Below are 18,797 nucleotides of genomic sequence, written 5' to 3'. Positions count from 1 at the left end.
GGTAGAGGGGATTAATCCAAATCACACAACAACAACAAAAATAAAAACAATAGATATAGTTATAGAGGCCCAAGAAGAAAACATAATAATAATAATAATAATAAAAATAAATAAATTGTCCGATTGTCTATTCAGATAGCAGCCAATAAGACAGCTAACGGTTAGCAGGCCGCAGATGGGCGTTCAGGTAACGTCGCGACGGAGGAGCCAGCCGGATAAGGCAGTAAAACGGGTCCGGATAGGTGACTGCAGCCCAGGAGTGATTGATGGAACTCATGAGTGATTGACGGAGCTGGCTAGCTCCGGAATAATTGATGTTTGCTCCGGAATCGACGAAAGCCGATAGTCACACGGATAGCAGCTAACCAGCTGTGAGATCCAGGCATGAACGTCCAGAGCCAGCGGCCGAAATCCAGGGACATGGAGAGAGAAACTGGTCCGGTATGTTCCGCTCCGAGCCGCTCTGCGCTGCGCCGTACAAAACCGGCGATAGATTTTCGAGCTAAAGGATAGCTGATGACCACAAACCGTGGTTAGCTGAATACTGATTTGCCTGTAAAGAAGCTAACTAGCTTCTGAACTATCTTCTGATTAGCTTCTGGGCCAGCTTCTGGCTAGCTGCTGGCTAGTTTCTGGCTAGCCTCTTGGAGTTTCTGGCTAGCTTCCCGGAGGACCACAGATTTGAGGTAAATAATAGTTTTTTTTATAAATATAAATTGGTGAGGCGGGTTGCAGGAGAGTGTTTTGAAGATGAGTTGATGGAAAATTTTAAAAAAAACGTATGTGAAAAAAGTTGTAAATATATGCCATCTTGGCAAAAACATTAGTGGGTATAATGATTTGAAATGATCAGCTAGTTGATCCATGTTGCAAGTCTAGTTTGAGAGAACTCCTTACTGCAGCTGGTTTTACTTCACCTGATTCATCACTGTACAGAAACATTCATTTTTTTCTCTTCCTCCTCTCGCCTACTTTTTAAAGTCTCACCCCCTTCTCTCTCCCTCTCTCTCTTACTCTCTCTCTCTCCCCTCTCTTCATTCACTCTCTCTGTCCCTGGGACACCCCATTCATTTATTTTTTTATTAAACTTCAGCGCTCTCTGAGACTCATTTCCTCTCGCAGACCCTTTCCCGTGGCTTGTCGCGGAGAGCATGCTCTGAGTTTCCCAGAGGCTGGCAGGGGTCGGGGTGGGGATGGTGGTGGGGGATGCGGTAGGGTTTGGTATGGGATGGGGAGGGAGGGAAGGAAGGAAGGAATTGTGGGATATGATTTGGGGAAGTTCTCCCACTTAGCCGACTCAGCTGTTCATACCAGACCCTATTCCTTTGCTCCATGAGCGACCAAAATGGTGCAGGCATAGATGCGGGAGACAAATTGGAGTCCTGGTTAAAATTGAGACAAAGAGAAAACCGAACGTCGCTCCCCTCTGTTCTATTGGCAAATGTCCAGTCACTCGAGAATAAGATTGATGAGCATCGTTTGAGAGTCTCCTATTAGAGATACTTGAAAAGCTACAATATTATATGTCTTACTCAGTGGAAGCTCCTCAGAGGAGGAAGGGAAGGACCATCCTACTCAATGAATTTCATAAAAATAAAAACAGTGAAACATTAAAAAAGTTATCAATTTTAGATAAAACTATAATAACTATATTCACGTCACCAAATTATTTATTAAAACACACTGTTTTGCAATGAAGGTCTACAGTAGCCTCAACAGCACTCTTTAGGTTAGCACCATGGTGTAAGCGGAGGACAGCAATTTTCCATCCTCCTCTGGGTACATTTTATTAATTTTTTTATTTTTATTTTACCCTTAATTAACTGCCTGTTTAGGGGCAGAACGACAGATTTGTACCTTGTCAGCTCGGGGATTCGAAGTTGCAACCTGTTGGTTACTAGTCCAACGCTCTAACCACTAGGCTACCCTGCCGCCCCACATTGACTTCAAGACAAAACCTAGGAGGCCCATGGTTCCCACCCCCTTCCATAGACTTACACAGTAATTATGATTTCTTATTATGACTTCCTGAGGATGTCCTCCAACCTATAACCAATGAATCTAGTACTGTAAGCAGTCGCTACAGCTAGTTAGCACTGTAGTGAATACAATGTGGTGAATAGTTGACTCAAAAAAAATAAGGAGAAGCAGCAAGGAGAGAGAGATTTTTTCACTTTCACTTACTTAGCTAGCTAGCTAATGTAGCTAGCTAATTTAGCCTATTCAAACAGAAAAGGAATGCTATTTAGCTAGCTGGCTAAGGCTATCAAACATTGAATCATTGGTTCGTGACAAGTGGGCACTCATCCGGGATATTTGAACGTATTGGTTTGGGAGACCATGGAGGTATGTGTTTGGTTTGCATATTTTGTTTGAGTTAGATTGGTCCAGTATTGGTTGCCTTTGTTGTTTGGTTTGTGTGCTGCGTTGGAGAGAGTATAATAGTTGGTTTCCAGGCCCTGCCCAGCCTGGAAACTCTTGTTCTACTTTCTGTTGGGACATCGGTCTGAGGAGGTGAGTAAATTGGCTGTGTACCTTGGTGGGAGATTTGGGTAGGGTAATGGAACTTGCTACCCGGAGCTATAGTCTTTTCCCCCTGATAGGCTTAGCAACGTGTTTCAATTTTGGACATGTTGGGCATGGTTAAATGTTTGTTATTTTTGTGTGGTGTCTGTGGACTGAGCAGTTGTCTCGGGGGCACATCCGTGGCTTGGTGGAATTTGCCAGCATGCTGGGGAGTTCTATTTCCTTGCCAGCGGGCTACAGTGCATAAATTCCCACCACAAATCTGCACGAAGACTAGGGTTGAGTTATTGTAGGTTTTGGGGAAGCTCCGTATCCCATCTCTCTTCTGTGGTGCTCAGGGTGATTGCCATTTCTCTGGTTGTGGTCTGATGTGCTCAGTAGAGGGGTTGAGCAAGATTATTTACGTATGACTATGGTGTCTCATGTAGACAAGTTCATTTGCTTTCCATCAGAGGAACTGTTAGAATTATGTACTAAAGAACAGCTGTTGAAGATCGCTGAACACCACAAGGTTGAATGATTGAAATTAGTGAAATTCTGTTACGTTACTATGAATCATTGGAAGTGACTATGAATCGTTGGAAGTGACTATGAATCGTTGGAAGTCACTATGAATCGTTGGAAGTCACTATGAATCGTTGGAAGTGACTATGAATCGTTAGAAGTGACTATGAATCGTTGGAAGTGACTATTAATCGTTGGGAGTTGTTGTAAAAATTAAGAAGGACCCTGATGTCCTTTTCGTTGGAGTTTGTAGCTGTTGTGGTCTTTTATGCCAAGTTCCTGAATGTTTACGTGACTGACCATTGTTTGGGGTTGTCATGTTCTATCTTTCCTGTCTGTTCCCTCCTGGTCTTGTGTTCTTCTTTCCTCTTAAACATTGCTTCCTATGTGCAAAGGTTGCTGAGGTCTGGGGAGGAGGAGGTTGGCTGGGGCAGGTGGAGGTGTGAACACACAACCCCTCATCAATTTGGGACGCAGAGGCTGTGTCAATTTGGGACGCAGAGGCTGTGTCGTTGTTCCGGGGCCCTTATTGGTCCCCGGTTTTATGGGGGGGAAATGTGACGACCTTCCCACTCGGTCTGCCGTATTCTCTCTTTGTTCTTGTTTCCTTATTAGGATGCCGGAGGGCAGAGTTGAGAGGGTCGTCAGCAAATGGGAAACACCTGGGCCAGGTGTGTCCCAGGATAAATACACCACATCCCCATTCATGGAAGAGACTCTCTCCATGCAGACACCTTCATAGATTTTGTTGTGTTTCTTGGTGGTTTTTTGGTTGTTTGCTTTAGCATCTTTCAACACCCTGCATTATCACATTCATGCATGCAAAACACTCACTTACACTACTGATTACACACACCATTGTATATTATACTTAGTTACTTATTTAATTAAATATATATTTTGTTACTCCTTATCTCCACGTTGTGTCCCTTTTGTTACGGGCTTTGTCACACCTGTCAATTAACTGGTAAGCCTAATCAAGCTATTAAACCGGTACCATTGTTTCCTATTCCTGTACTCAGCCAAACTTTTGAGTATCTGATTATTGACTGTGTGGGTCCTCATTCTAAAAAGTGTAGCAGTTACCTGTTCACTGTGATGTGTCAGACCACTAGGTTTCCTGCTGCCTATCCTCTCTGATCTATCACGACTAAATCTGTGTTAAAAGCTTTGACTCAGGGATTCCAAACAATGAGAGAAACTAAGGTCATTCAGAGTGATCAAGGATCTAATTTCACCTCTAATCTGTTTAGTCAGGTTCTTCAACAGCTCCATATTAAACACAATTTGTCTAGCGCCTATCACGCGCAAAGTCAAGGAGCATTGGAACGTTTCCATCAAACACTTAAGTCTTTGTTGAGAGCTTATTGTACTGAGATGGATAAGGATTGGGAGGAGGGGTTGCCTTGGTTACTGTTAGCCGCTAGGGAGGATTCACAGGAGAGCACGGGTTTCAGTCCAAATGACCTTGTGTTTGGACATAGGGTGTGTGGACTTTTACCTGTTCTCCAGGATGACTGGAAGTCTCCCGAGCCTCCTCAGTCCCTGTTGTTGTATATGTGTGATTTCCGGCGACGGCTGTACGCCGCTGGTGAAATGGCTAAAGAGAAGTTATCTTCACAGGAGGGGATGAAGGGCATATTTGATCGCCGAACTGAGTCTCGTCACTTTAGTCCGGGTGTTGGTTCTCCTTTTCAAGCCAAGTTTCAAGGTCCATATACAGTGGTGCGCCAGTACACTGAGCAAAATTATCTAGTTGCCACTCCAGAACGGAGGAAAGCACACCAGCTGTGCCATGTAAATCTGTTAAAACCCTATTATGCACGTTCCTCTGAGACTGAACATTGGGATTCTACAGAGAACGGTAAACCTGTTCTTTTGGCTGATACCGTTGTTTCCTTGGGTTCTTGTCATGCTAGATCTGTGCATGAGGAGGAAGATGTTCCTGGTCCTGATGATTGTATATTGCAGGGTAGATTGAAAAATTCAGAAACACTGGATATTTTAGACAGTCTTCTCACTCACCTACCTGTTGGTGGGCGGAAAGAGATGGTTGGTCTGATTCAGAGATTTCCAGGTTTGTTTTCTGATACACCTACACGTACAAACTTAATAGAACAGGATATTGACATTGGAGATGCTGACGCCATTCGTCAGCGGTTTTATAGAGTTTCTTCAGAGAAACTACGTTGTCTGGATGCTGAGGTCAAGTACATGCTGGAGAGTAAGATAGCAGAGCCTTCTTTCTCCAGTTGGGCTTCTCCCTGTATCTTGGTCAGTAAACCGGATGGAACAAACCGATTTTGTACGGACTACCATAAAGTAAACAGTGTCACAAAGCCAGATAAATTTCCTCTTCCTCAGATGGAGGACTGTGTTCAAGTCGGTGCAGCTAAGTTTGTGAGCAAATTTGACCTGTTAAAAGGCTATTGGCAGGTGCCACTGACGACTAGGGCACGTGAAATCTCTGCCTCTATTACACCCTTTGGTCTGTACTCGTATTCGGTTATGAGTTTCGGTCTGCGTAATGCACCTGCCACTTTTCAGCGACTTATGAACAGGGTTGTCGCCGGTATGACCGGGTGCGCTGTTTATTTGGACGATGTAGTGATATATGCAGATACTTGGGAAGAACATCTGTCCCGTATTCAAGCCTTGTTCGAACGTCTGGCTGCGGGTCGCCACACAATCAATCTGGCTAAATGTGAGTTTGCTCAGGCGACCGTTACATACCTTGGAAAAGTGGTTGGGCAGAGTGAAGTGCATCCTGTTCGGGCTAAAGTGGTGGCTATTGATGCTTTTCCACCACCAACTACTAAAAAGGAACTGATGTGTTTCTTGGGCATGATTGGTTATTACCGTAGTTTTAGTAATAACTTCTCTATGGTGGTCGCTCCCTTGACAGATATGCTGAAAGCCAAAGCTGTTTACATTTGGTCTACTCGTTGTCAACACGCTTTTGAAGATGCAAAGAGGTTGCTTTCCTCAACTCCGGTGCTGGCTGCTCCTCGCATGGATTTGTCATTTACCTTGCAGGTGGTTGCTAGTCATGTGGGGGCAGGTGCAGTTTTGCTGCAAGCAGATGTGTCTGGGGTTGAGAGGCCTGTTAGTTTCTTTTCTAAAAAGTTTAACGATTATCAGTTGAACTATTCGGTTATTGAAAAGGAAGCGCTAGCACTCATTTGGGCGCTACAACACTTCGAAGTGTATGTCGGGTCGGGGGTAGTACCTATTGTGGTCTACACCGACCATAACCCCCTCACTTTTTTGAGGTCCATGATGTGTCCAAACCAGAGGATAATGCGATGGTGTTTATTTTTACAATCATTCCATCTCGATGTGCGGCACATCCGGGGGACTGAAAACGTGATTGCTGATGCGCTCTCTCGTGCGCCCTGTTCCTAAATGTTTACGTGACTGACCATTGTTTCGTATTGTCATGTTCTCTCTGTCCTGTCTGCTCCCTCCTGGTCTTGTTTTCTTCTTTCCTCTTAAATGCTGCTTCCTGTGCGAAGGTTGCTGAGGTCTGGGGTGGAGGTTGGCTGGTAAGTGTGAACATGTAACCCCTTATCAATTTGTGGCGCAGAAGCTGTGTCAATTTAGAACTCAGAGGCTGGTATTTTGTTCCGGGGTCCTTGTTGGTCCCGGTTTTATGTGGGGGATGTGACGACCCTCCCACTCTGTCTGCCGTATTCTCTCTTTGTTGTTTCCTTATTAGGATGCTGGTGGGCGGAGTTGGGAGGGTCATCAGCTACATGGGAAACACCTGGGCCCGGTGTCTCCCAGGATAAATACACCACTTCCCCATTCATGGAGAAGACTCTCTCCATGCAGACACCTTTATAGATTTTGTTGTGTTTCTTGGTGGTTTTTTGGTTGTTTGCTTTAGCATCTTTCAACACCCTGCATTATCACATTCATGCATGCAAAACACTCACTTACACTACTGATTACACACACCATTGTATATTATACTTAGTTACTTATTTAATTAAATATATATTTTGTTACTCCTTATCTCCACGTTGTGTCCCTTTTGTTACGGGCTTTGTCACACCTGTCAATTAACTGGTAAGCCTAATCAAGCTATTAAACCGGTACCATTGTTTCCTATTCCTGTACTCAGCCAAACTTTTGAGTATCTGATTATTGACTGTGTGGGTCCTCATTCTAAAAAGTGTAGCAGTTACCTGTTCACTGTGATGTGTCAGACCACTAGGTTTCCTGCTGCCTATCCTCTCTGATCTATCACGACTAAATCTGTGTTAAAAGCTTTGACTCAGGGATTCCAAACAATGAGAGAAACTAAGGTCATTCAGAGTGATCAAGGATCTAATTTCACCTCTAATCTGTTTAGTCAGGTTCTTCAACAGCTCCATATTAAACACAATTTGTCTAGCGCCTATCACGCGCAAAGTCAAGGAGCATTGGAACGTTTCCATCAAACACTTAAGTCTTTGTTGAGAGCTTATTGTACTGAGATGGATAAGGATTGGGAGGAGGGGTTGCCTTGGTTACTGTTAGCCGCTAGGGAGGATTCACAGGAGAGCACGGGTTTCAGTCCAAATTACCTTGTGTTTGGACATAGGGTGTGTGGACTTTTACCTGTTCTCCAGGATGACTGGAAGTCTCCCGAGCCTCCTCAGTCCCTGTTGTTGTATATGTGTGATTTCCGGCGACGGCTGTACGCCGCTGGTGAAATGGCTAAAGAGAAGTTATCTTCACAGGAGGGGATGAAGGGCATATTTGATCGCCGAACTGAGTCTCGTCACTTTAGTCCGGGTGTTGGTTCTCCTTTTCAAGCCAAGTTTCAAGGTCCATATACAGTGGTGCGCCAGTACACTGAGCAAAATTATCTAGTTGCCACTCCAGAACGGAGGAAAGCACACCAGCTGTGCCATGTAAATCTGTTAAAACCCTATTATGCACGTTCCTCTGAGACTGAACATTGGGATTCTACAGAGAACGGTAAACCTGTTCTTTTGGCTGATACCGTTGTTTCCTTGGGTTCTTGTCATGCTAGATCTGTGCATGAGGAGGAAGATGTTCCTGGTCCTGATGATTGTATATTGCAGGGTAGATTGAAAAATTCAGAAACACTGGATATTTTAGACAGTCTTCTCACTCACCTACCTGTTGGTGGGCGGAAAGAGATGGTTGGTCTGATTCAGAGATTTCCAGGTTTGTTTTCTGATACACCTACACGTACAAACTTAATAGAACAGGATATTGACATTGGAGATGCTGACGCCATTCGTCAGCGGTTTTATAGAGTTTCTTCATAGAAACTACGTTGTCTGGATGCTGAGGTCAAGTACATGCTGGAGAGTAAGATAGCAGAGCCTTCTTTCTCCAGTTGGGCTTCTCCCTGTATCTTGGTCAGTAAACCGGATGGAACAAACCGATTTTGTACGGACTACCATAAAGTAAACAGTATCACAAAGCCAGATAAATTTCCTCTTCCTCATATGGAGGACTGTGTTCAAGTCGGTGCAGCTAAGTTTGTGAGCAAATTTGACCTGTTAAAAGGCTATTGGCAGGTGCCACTGACGACTAGGGCACGAGAAATCTCTGCCTTTATTACACCCTTTGGTCTGTACTCGTATTCGGTTATGAGTTTCGGTCTGCGTAATGCACCTGCCACTTTTCAGCGACTTATGAACAGGGTTGTCACCGGTCTGACCGGGTGCGCTGTTTATTTGGACAATGTAGTGATATTTGATATATGCAGATACTTGGGAAGAACATCTGTCCCGTATTCAAGCCTTGTTCGAACGTCTGGCTGCGGGTCGCCTCACGATCAATCTGGCTAAATGTGAGTTTGCTCAGGCGACCGTTACATACCTTGGAAAAGTGGTTGGGCAGAGTGAAGTGCATCCTGTTCGGGCTAAAGTGGTGGCTATTGATGCTTTTCCACCACCAACTACTAAAAAGGAACTGATGTGTTTCTTGGGCATGATTGGTTATTACCGTAGTTTTAGTAATAACTTCTCTACTGTGGTCGCTCCCTTGACAGATATGCTGAAAGCCAAAGCTGTTTACATTTGGTCTACTCGTTGTCAACACGCTTTTGAAGATGCAAAGAGGTTGCTTTCCTCAACTCCGGTGCTGGCTGCTCCTCGCATGGATTTGTCATTTACCTTGCAGGTGGTTGCTAGTCATGTGGGGGCAGGTGCAGTTTTGCTGCAAGCAGATGTGTCTGGGGTTGAGAGGCCTGTTAGTTTCTTTTCCAAAAAGTTTAACCATTATCAGTTGAACTATTCGGTTATTGAAAAGGAAGCGCTAGCACTCATTTGGGTGCTACAACACTTCGAAGTGTATGTCGGGTCAGGGGTAATACCTATTGTGGTCTACACCGACCATAACCCTCTCACTTTTTTGAGGTCCATGATGTGTCCTAACCAGAGGATAATGAGATTGTGTTTATTTTTACAATCATTCCATCTCGATGTGCGGCACATCCGGGGGACTGGAAACGTGATTGCTGATGCGCTCTCTCGTGCGCCCTGTTCCTAAATGTTTACGTGACTGACCATTGTTTCGTATTGTCATGTTCTCTCTGTACTGTCTGTTCCCTCCTGGTCTTGTTTTCTTCTTTCCTCTTAAATGTTGCTTCCTGTGCGAAAGTTGCTGAGGTCTGGGGTGGAGGTTGGCTGGTAAGTGTGAACATGTAACCCCTTATCAATTTGTGGCGCAGAAGCTGTGTCAATTTAGAACTCAGAGGCTGGTATTTTGTTCCGGGGTCCTTGTTGGTCCCGGTTTTATGTGGGGATGTGACGACCCTCCCACTCTGTCTGCCGTATTCTCTCTTTGTTGTTTCCTTATTAGGATGCTGGTGGGCGGAGTTGGGAGGGTCATCAGCTACATGGGAAACACCTGGGCCCGGTGTCTCCCAGGATAAATACACCACTTCCCCATTCATGGAGAAGACTCTCTCCATGCAGACACCTTTATAGATTTTGTTGTGTTTCTTGGTGGTTTTTTGGTTGTTTGCTTTAGCATCTTTCAACACCCTGCATTATCACATTCATGCATGCAAAACACTCACTTACACTACTGATTACTGATTACACACACCATTGTATATTATACTTAGTTACTTAATAAATATATATTTTGTTACTCCTTATCTCCACGTTGTCTCCCTTTTGTTATGGACTTTGAGCCGGTTCGTGACACCAAGTCACTGTAAACATTTGGTTTTATTCATGCATTGCCAAACTGCTTGCTGTACACTGTACTACTGCATGATTGTAGCGGGTTTACTAAAGCGTTAATTCTAGTAGATATGTTGACTTTGACATGAGCTAATATGGTGACATTAGCAACGATGGAGGCTGTGTGTAGCGGTTAGCGGATATGGCATGGTTTGGCTTGGAAAGGTTTTTCACCTGGCGAAAGAGAAAGATGAGCGAAAGACAGCGCGTAGATGAGAGAAGGCATTATACAACAAGCAAAGTGATGAGGCTGTTTGTATGTGGCTGCTATGAAGGTGATCCAGCTAGATGCAGGCATTGGTGTGCAAGGCAATATTGAATGTGTCACTGTCTGTCATCTTGATTACTCCGATTTGATTAGTCTCCTTGTCCCCGTCATTATTACCAACATGTTTGAAGCCGACCACCATTGTCCCTGCTCCCAAGAGCTCCAAGGTAACCTACCTAAATAACTGTTGCCCTGTAGCACTCACATCAGCTTTGAAAGGCTGGTCATGTCACACATCAACACCAGCATCCTAGACACCCTAGACCCACTCCAATTTGTATATCACCCCAACAGATCCACAGATTACGCAATCTCATTTGCACTTCACACTTCCCTCTCCCACCTGGAAAAGAGGGGAAATAACTATCTGAGAATGCTGTTCATAGACTGCAGCTCCGCTTTCAACACCATAGTCCCCTCCAAGCTCATCACCAAGATAGGGACGCTGGGACTGAACCCCTCCCTCTGTAACTGGATCTTGACGGGCCGGCCCCATGTGGTGATGGTAGGTAACAACACCTTTGCCACGCTGACCCTCAACATGGGGGCCGCTCAGGCTGGTGTGCTAAATCCGCTCCTGTACTCCGTGTTTAGCCACCACTGCATGGCCACGCACGTCTCCAACACCATCATCAAGTTTGCTGACGACACAACGGTGATAGGCCTGATCACCGACTGTGATGTGTCAGCCTACAGGTAGAAGGTCAGAGACTTAGCAGCATGGTGCCAGTACAACAACCTCTGTCTCAATGTAAGTAATACCAAGGAGCTGATCGTGGACTACAGAAGAAAGAGGGGAGAGCACGCCCCACCCACATCAACGGGTCTGTTGTGGAGCGGGTTTGAGAGCTTCAAGTTCCTTGCCGTCTAAATCACTAAGGACTTAACATGGTCCACACACACCCACACAGTAGTGAGTACCCATCAGGAGGCTGACAAGATTTGTCATGGGCCCTCAGATCCTCAAAAGGTTTTACAGATGCACCATCAAGAGCATCTTGGTATGACAAAAGCACCGCCCTTGAACGCAAAGTGCGACAAAGAGTGGTGTGGAAAGCCCAGTACATCACTGGGGCTGAGCTCCCTGCCATCCAGGACCTCCATATCAGGCGGTCAGAGGAAGGCCCGAAAAATTGTCAAAGACTCCAGCCACCCAAGCCATAGACTGTTCACTATGCTACCGTCTGGAAAACGGTGCCAGAGCATTGGCTCTCGTACCAACGGGCTCCAAGACAGCATCTACCACCAAAATTACTACTTTGCAAGACTGCTTAAAAGGGAATGAATGGTACTGAACTTGCACTGACCCTAAACAAACTCAGTATACTTGTCACGTAGAGTAGGCCAGATGGCTGAACTGGATAACCTAACCTCTATAAAAATAAAAAGATGGCGGAACCGCAAAAGTTCTTCTGTGCAAAGGTGTTTATTTACAAGTGATTCCGGAACAGAAAACAACAGTACTGCCATCAACGTCTACCTTATGGGACAGCTTAACAACAATGCTGCCCCATCCACAGCTCAATCCAAAAAATCCCCCTTAGAGACTGGAGAGAGGCTCCTTTTGTAGGGCTAGCCCCTCCCCTCAGAACAATTAACCCTAATTAATTAATCAATTAACAATACAAACCTACATTTTCCATGAACTAAACATACTAAAGGATATACATTGCAACACGGTTTTAAACAATATCACAACATAACATTTACAACATTACATCATTACTGACAATATCTTTCAATATGCCCATATGCATTAATGAGCCATTTGGGACAGGCACTATAAAGCCAACCCAATTCCCTTAGCTCGGGTCCTTTTCCAGCATACCCAGAAGCTACAGAGATGGAGAGAGAGGAACAGAACAAACAATGTGCTCATCCACAACATTGATAAGTATGAAATGCATGCACCAAGACAGAAGTTAAATTGTGTGTCGACCCACATTGTTAACTTATGGTATAATGGCGCAGGGAGGAGTGATGAATGTGTGTGCGTTAAAGAACCAAATGCTGCCCGCGGCCAGTGACGGACTTCTACGTCACAATACTATATACAGTGCATTCGGAAAGTATTCAAACCTTGACTTTTTACACATTTTGTTACATTACACCCTTATTCTAAAATTGATTAAATTGTATTTTTTCTTCATCAATCTACACACAATACCCCATAATGACAAAGCAAAAACAGGTTCATATCACATTTATATAAGTATTCAGACCTTTTACTCAGTACTTTGTTGAAGCGCCTTTGGCAGCGATTACAGCCTCGAGTGCATTTGGAAAGTATTCAGACCCCTTCCGTTTCCACGTTTTGTTACATTACAGACTTACTCTAAAATCGATAAAATATATATTTTTAATTATCAATCAACACACAATACCCCATAATGACTAAGGGAAAAGATTCTCTGGTCTGATGAAACCAAGATTGAACTCTTTGGCCTGAATGGCAAGCATCATCACGTCCCTACATCCCTACGGTGAAGCTTGGTGGTGGCAGCATCATGCTGTGGGGATTTTTTTCAGTGCTAGGGACTGGGAGACTAGTCAGCATTGAGGGAAAGATGATTGGGGCAAAGTACAGAGAGATCATTGATGAAAACCTGTTCCAGAGCTCTCAGGACCGCAGTCTGGGGCAACTGTTCACCTACCAACAGCACAATGACCCTAAGCACAGAGCCAAGGCAAAGCAGGTGTGGCTTCGGGACAAGTCTCTGAATATTCTTGAGTGGCCCAGCCAGAGCCCGGACTTGAACCCAATCGAACACTCCCCAGGATCTTCAGAGAAGATTGAGAGAAACTCCCCAAATACAGGTGTGCCAAACTTGTTGCGTCATACACAAGACTTGAGGCTGTAATTGCTGCCAAAGGTGCTTCAACAAAGTACTGAGTAAAGAGTCTGAATACTTTAAAAAAACGTATTGTGTACACAATGCTGCTGCTACAGTCTCTTAATTGTTCCCATAACAACGATTAAAACATTCCCAAACCAGAAACCGTGGATTGATGGCAGCATTCATGTGAAACTGAAAGCACAAACCACTGCTTTTAACCAGGGCAAGTTGACCGGAAACATGACCGAATACAAACAGTGTAGCTATTCCCTCCGCAAGGCAATCAAACAAGCTAAGCGTCAGTATAGAGACAAAGTAGAGTCGCAATTCAACGGCTCAGACACAAGAGGTATGTGGCAGGGTCTACAGTCAATCACGGATTACAAAAAGAAAACCAGCCCCATCACGGACCAGGATGTCTTGCTCCCAGGCAGACTAAATAACTTTTTTGCCCGCTTTGAGGACAATACAGTGCCACTGACACGGCCCGCATGTTGGCCCGCAACCTAAACATGCGGACTCTCCTTCACTGCAGCCTACGTGAGTAAAACATTTAAACGTGTTAACCCTCGCAAGGCTGCAGGCCCAGACGGCATCCCCAGCCGCGCCCTCAGAGCATGCGCAGACCAGCTGGCTGGTGTGTTTATGGACATATTCAATCAATCCTTATCCCAGTCTGCTGTTCCCACATGCTTCAAGAGGGCCACCATTGTTCCTGTTCCCAAGAAAGCTAAGGTAACTGAGCTAAACGATTACCGCCCTAAAGCACTCACTTCCATCATCATGAAGTGCTTTGAGAGACTAGTCAAGGACCATATCACCTCCACCCTACCTGACACCCTAGACCCACTCCAATTTGCTTCCCGCCCAAATAGGTCTACAGACGATGCAATCTCAACCACACTGCACACTGCCCTAACCCATCTGGACAAGAGGAATACCTATATAAGAATGCTGTTCATCGACTACAGCTCAGCATTTAACACCATAGTACCCTCCAAACTAGTCATCAAGCTCGAGACCCTGGGTCTCGACCCCACCCTGTGCAACTGGGTACTGGACTTCCTGACGGGCTGCCCCCAGGTGGTGAGGGTAGATAACAACATCTCCACCCCGCTGATCCTCAACCGGGGGCAAACTACCTGCCCCCCAGGATACCTACACCACCCGATGTCACAGGAAGGCCATAAAGATCATCAAGGACAACAACCACCCGAGCTACTGCCTGTTCACCCCGCTATCATCCAGAAGGCGAGGTCAGTACAGGTGCATTAAAGCAGGGACCGAGAGACTGAAAAACAGCTTCTATCTCAAGGCCATCAGACTGTTAAACAGCCACCACTAACATTGAGTGGCTGCTGCCAACACACTGACTCAACTCCAGCCACTTTAATAATGGGAATTGATGGAAATTGATGTAAAATATATCACTAGACACTTTAAACAATGCTACTTAATATAATGTTTACATACCCTACATTATTCATCTCATATGGATATGTATATACTGTACTCTATATCATCTACTGCATCTTTATGTAATACATGTATCACTAGCCACTTTAAACTTTGCCACTTTGTTTATATACCCTACATTATTCATCTCATATGGATATGTATATACTGTACTCTATATCATCTACTGCATCTTTATGTAATACATGTATCACTAGCCACTTTAAACTTTGCCACTTTGTTTACATACCCTACATTACTCATCTCATATGTATATACTGTACTCGATACCATCTACTGCATCTTGCCTATGCCGTTCTGTATCATCACTCATTCATATATCTTTATGTACATATTCTTTATCCCTTTACACTTGTGTGTATAAGGTAGTAGTTTTGGAATTGTTAGGTTAGATTACTCGTTGGTTATTACTGCATTGTCGGAACTAGAAGCACAAGCATTTCGCTACACTCCCATTAACATCTGCTAACCATGTGTATGTGACAAATACATTTGATTTGATTTGAAAATAACTTCTGGACATCAAAAAAGTGATTACTCACCGCGGACTGTAAGAAACTTTTCCTTTAACGAGTCCGACGAGAAGGATATCCTGCTTTCACTCTTTTCTTCACTGGGCCTGTTCCAGTGAAGAAAAGAGGCCGGAAAAGAGGCCGCAGATCGGCACCCTTTTGAGAATCCGGAGGCGAGCGACTAAACGCCCATTGCCTTCCATTCTTCTTGCTAGCATGCAATCATTGAAAATTTTAATTGATGAAATACGATAAAGATTATCCTACCCACGGGACATTAAAAACTGTAACATCTTATGTTTCCCCCGAGACGTGGCTGAACGAAGATACGGACAATATAGAGCTAGCGGGATTTTCCATGCACTGGCAGAACAGAGACACTACCTCTTGTAAGACGAGAGGTGGGGGTGTGTCTTTTTGTCAATAACTGCCCGTGCATGATGTCTAATATTAAAGAAGTCGCAATGTATTGCTCTCCTGAGGTAGAGTACCTTACGATAAGCTGTAGACCACACTATCTACCAAGAGAGTTCTCATCTGTATTATTCGTAGCCATCTATTTACCACTACAAAGCGAAGCTGGCCTAAGACCGCTCTCAACCAACTCTATAAGGCCATAAGCAAAGAAGAAAATGCTCACCCAGAAGTGGTACTCCTAGTGGCCGGGGACTTTAATGCAGGCAAACTTAAATCAGTTTTACCAATTTTTTTACCAGCATGTCACATGTGCAACCAGGAAAAAAAAATCTTAGACCACCTTTACTCCACACACAGAGATGCATACAAAGCTCTCCTCCACCCTCCATTTGGAAAATCTGACCATAGTTCTATTCTCCTGATTCCTGCTTACAAGCAAAACCTAAAGCAGGAAGTACCAGTGACTTGCTCAATAGGTAAGTGGTCAGATGACGCGGATGCTACACCACATGATTGTTTTGCTAGCACAGACTGTAATATGTTCCGGGATTCATCCAATGGAATTGAGGAACACACCACATCAGTCACCGGCTCCATCAGTAAGTGCATTGAGGATGTCATCCCCACAGTGACTGTACGTACGTATCCCTACCAGAAGCCATAGATTACAGGCAACATCTGCATCGAGCTAAAGGCTAGAGCTGCCACTTTCATGGAGCAGGAGACTAATCCGGAAGCTTATAAGAAATCCCACTATGCCTTCAGATGAACCATCAAACACCTCCCTCTGCAACTAAATCCTGGACTTCCTGACGGGCCGTCCCCAGGTGGTAAGAGTAGGCAACAACACGTCTACCATGCTGATCCTCAACACTGGGGCCCCTCAGGGGTGTGTACTTAGTTCCCTTCTGTATTCCCTGTTCAACCACGACTGCATGGCCAAACACAACTCCAACACCATCCTTAAGTTTGCTGATGACAGTGGTAGGCCTGATCACCGACAATGATGAGACGGCCTATAGGGAGGAGGTCAGAGACCTGGCCGTGATGTGCCAGGACAACAACCTCTGCTTCAATGTGAGCAAGACAAAGGAGCTGATCGTGCACTACAGGAAAAGTCGGGCTGAACAGGCCCCCATTAACATCAACGGGGCTGTAGTGGAGCGGGTCGAGAGTTTCAAGTTCCTTGGTGTCCACATCACCAACAAACTATCATTGTCCAAACATACCAAGACAGTCGAGAAGAGGGCACAACAAAATCTTTTCCCCCCAGGAGACTGAAAAGATTTGGCATGGGTCCCCAGATCCTCAAAAGTTTCTACAGCTGCACCTTCGAGAGCATCCAGACCGGTTGCATCACCGCCTGGTATTGCAACTGCTCGGCATCTGACGTAAGGCGCTACAGAGAGTAATGCGTACTGCCCAGTACATCACTGGTGCCAAGCTTCCTGCCATCCAGGACCTACGTATATAATAGGCGCTGTCAGAGGAAAGGCCATAAAATTGTCAGAGACTTCAGTCACACGGCAAGCGGTACCGGAGCGCCAAGTCGAGGACCTAAAGACTCAACAGCTTCTACCCCCAAGCCATAAGACTGCTGATCAATTCATAAAGTTGCCACAGAACAATTTACATTGACCCCCCCTCCCTTTTGTACACTGCTGCTACTCACTGTTTGTTTGCTACCGATGCATAGTCACTTCACCCACATCTAGATGTACAGATTACTTCAACTAGCCTGCACCCCTGCACACTGACTCTGTACCGGTGACCCCTGTATATAGCATCATTATTGTTATTCTTATTGTGTAACTTTTTATTATTACTTTTTATTTGTCTACTTGGTAAATATGTTCTTCTTCTTGAACTGCATTGTTGGTTAAGGGCTTGTAAGTAAGCATTTCACGGTAAAGTCTACACTTGTTGTATTTGTCGAATGTGAAAAATACAGTTTGATTTGATTTGAACACTTATGTAAATGTCATATTTCAGCTGTTGTCATAATTTGCAAAAATACAAATATTTTTTTGCTCTGTCATTATGGGGTATTGTGTGTAGATTGATTAAATTGTCCCCCCCCCCCCTCCCACATCAATTTTAGAGTAAGACAAAATGTGAAAAAAGACAAGGGGTCTGAATACTTTCCGAATGCACTGTATCGTCCTCAAATAGCTCATACTGTACCTCTGAACAATGCCATGGTACTGGTTATCCCTTTATATTTCTCCAATCTTGTGTATTTTATTTACTTCCTCTTGTATTACTAAGGAGACTAAGGAGATGATCGCGGACTTCAGGAAACAACAGAGGGAGCACCCCCCTATCCACATTGATGGGACAAGCTTCAAGTTCCTCGGCGTACACATCACTGACAAACTGAAATGGTCCACCCACACAGTATTTTTAACCCCTGTGTGGTGTTCGGGTCTGTGGCACCCACTTTCAATGTTTGCTCAAAGAATAAATGATACTATATGAAGAAAAAAAATTCAGCCTGAAACTCGTTGACCTTGGCTCATTTTCTGTGAAGAACATCTAAAATAACACATTTTCATTGAGTGCACACTGGGCACACCCCTACACATTTCCATTACATATGTGGTGTTCGGGTCCATTGGGTCCACCTTATGCCATTGAGGGTGATAAAAGTGTAGAAAAATGTGTGTAGGTGAAAACAAGTCAAAATTTAAAAAAAAGGTGTGCCTTCACTCTGTCTTCCTCCTACCTGGAGGAGGAACAATACATTATTTTGATACATTGTAAATAAAAATCTGTATTTTCCCAAACTCTACCCTAGCCAGGTGCAAATTGGGGGAGGGACACAACAAATAAATAGCTTTGCATGTGTGGTTCCATGCCACAATCAATCAGTACGGCAAAAATGATCTCTGCTCAGAAGGCCTTGGAAATATTTTTTTGCAGAGAGAGAAGCTTGTTGAAGGATTGTCTTCCGCTTTGGGAGATTAAGAATTTTCCGAATTGTCTCTGTCAATTTTGGAGTCTGATGTTAAAAAAAAAGTGAAATTGAATGGTCTTCTTA

Source organism: Oncorhynchus tshawytscha, linkage group LG03 (genome assembly GCF_018296145.1).
Source record: "Oncorhynchus tshawytscha isolate Ot180627B linkage group LG03, Otsh_v2.0, whole genome shotgun sequence".
Taxonomy (NCBI): Eukaryota; Metazoa; Chordata; class Actinopteri; order Salmoniformes; family Salmonidae; genus Oncorhynchus; species Oncorhynchus tshawytscha.
Note: the sequence above shows the minus strand (reverse complement) of the source record.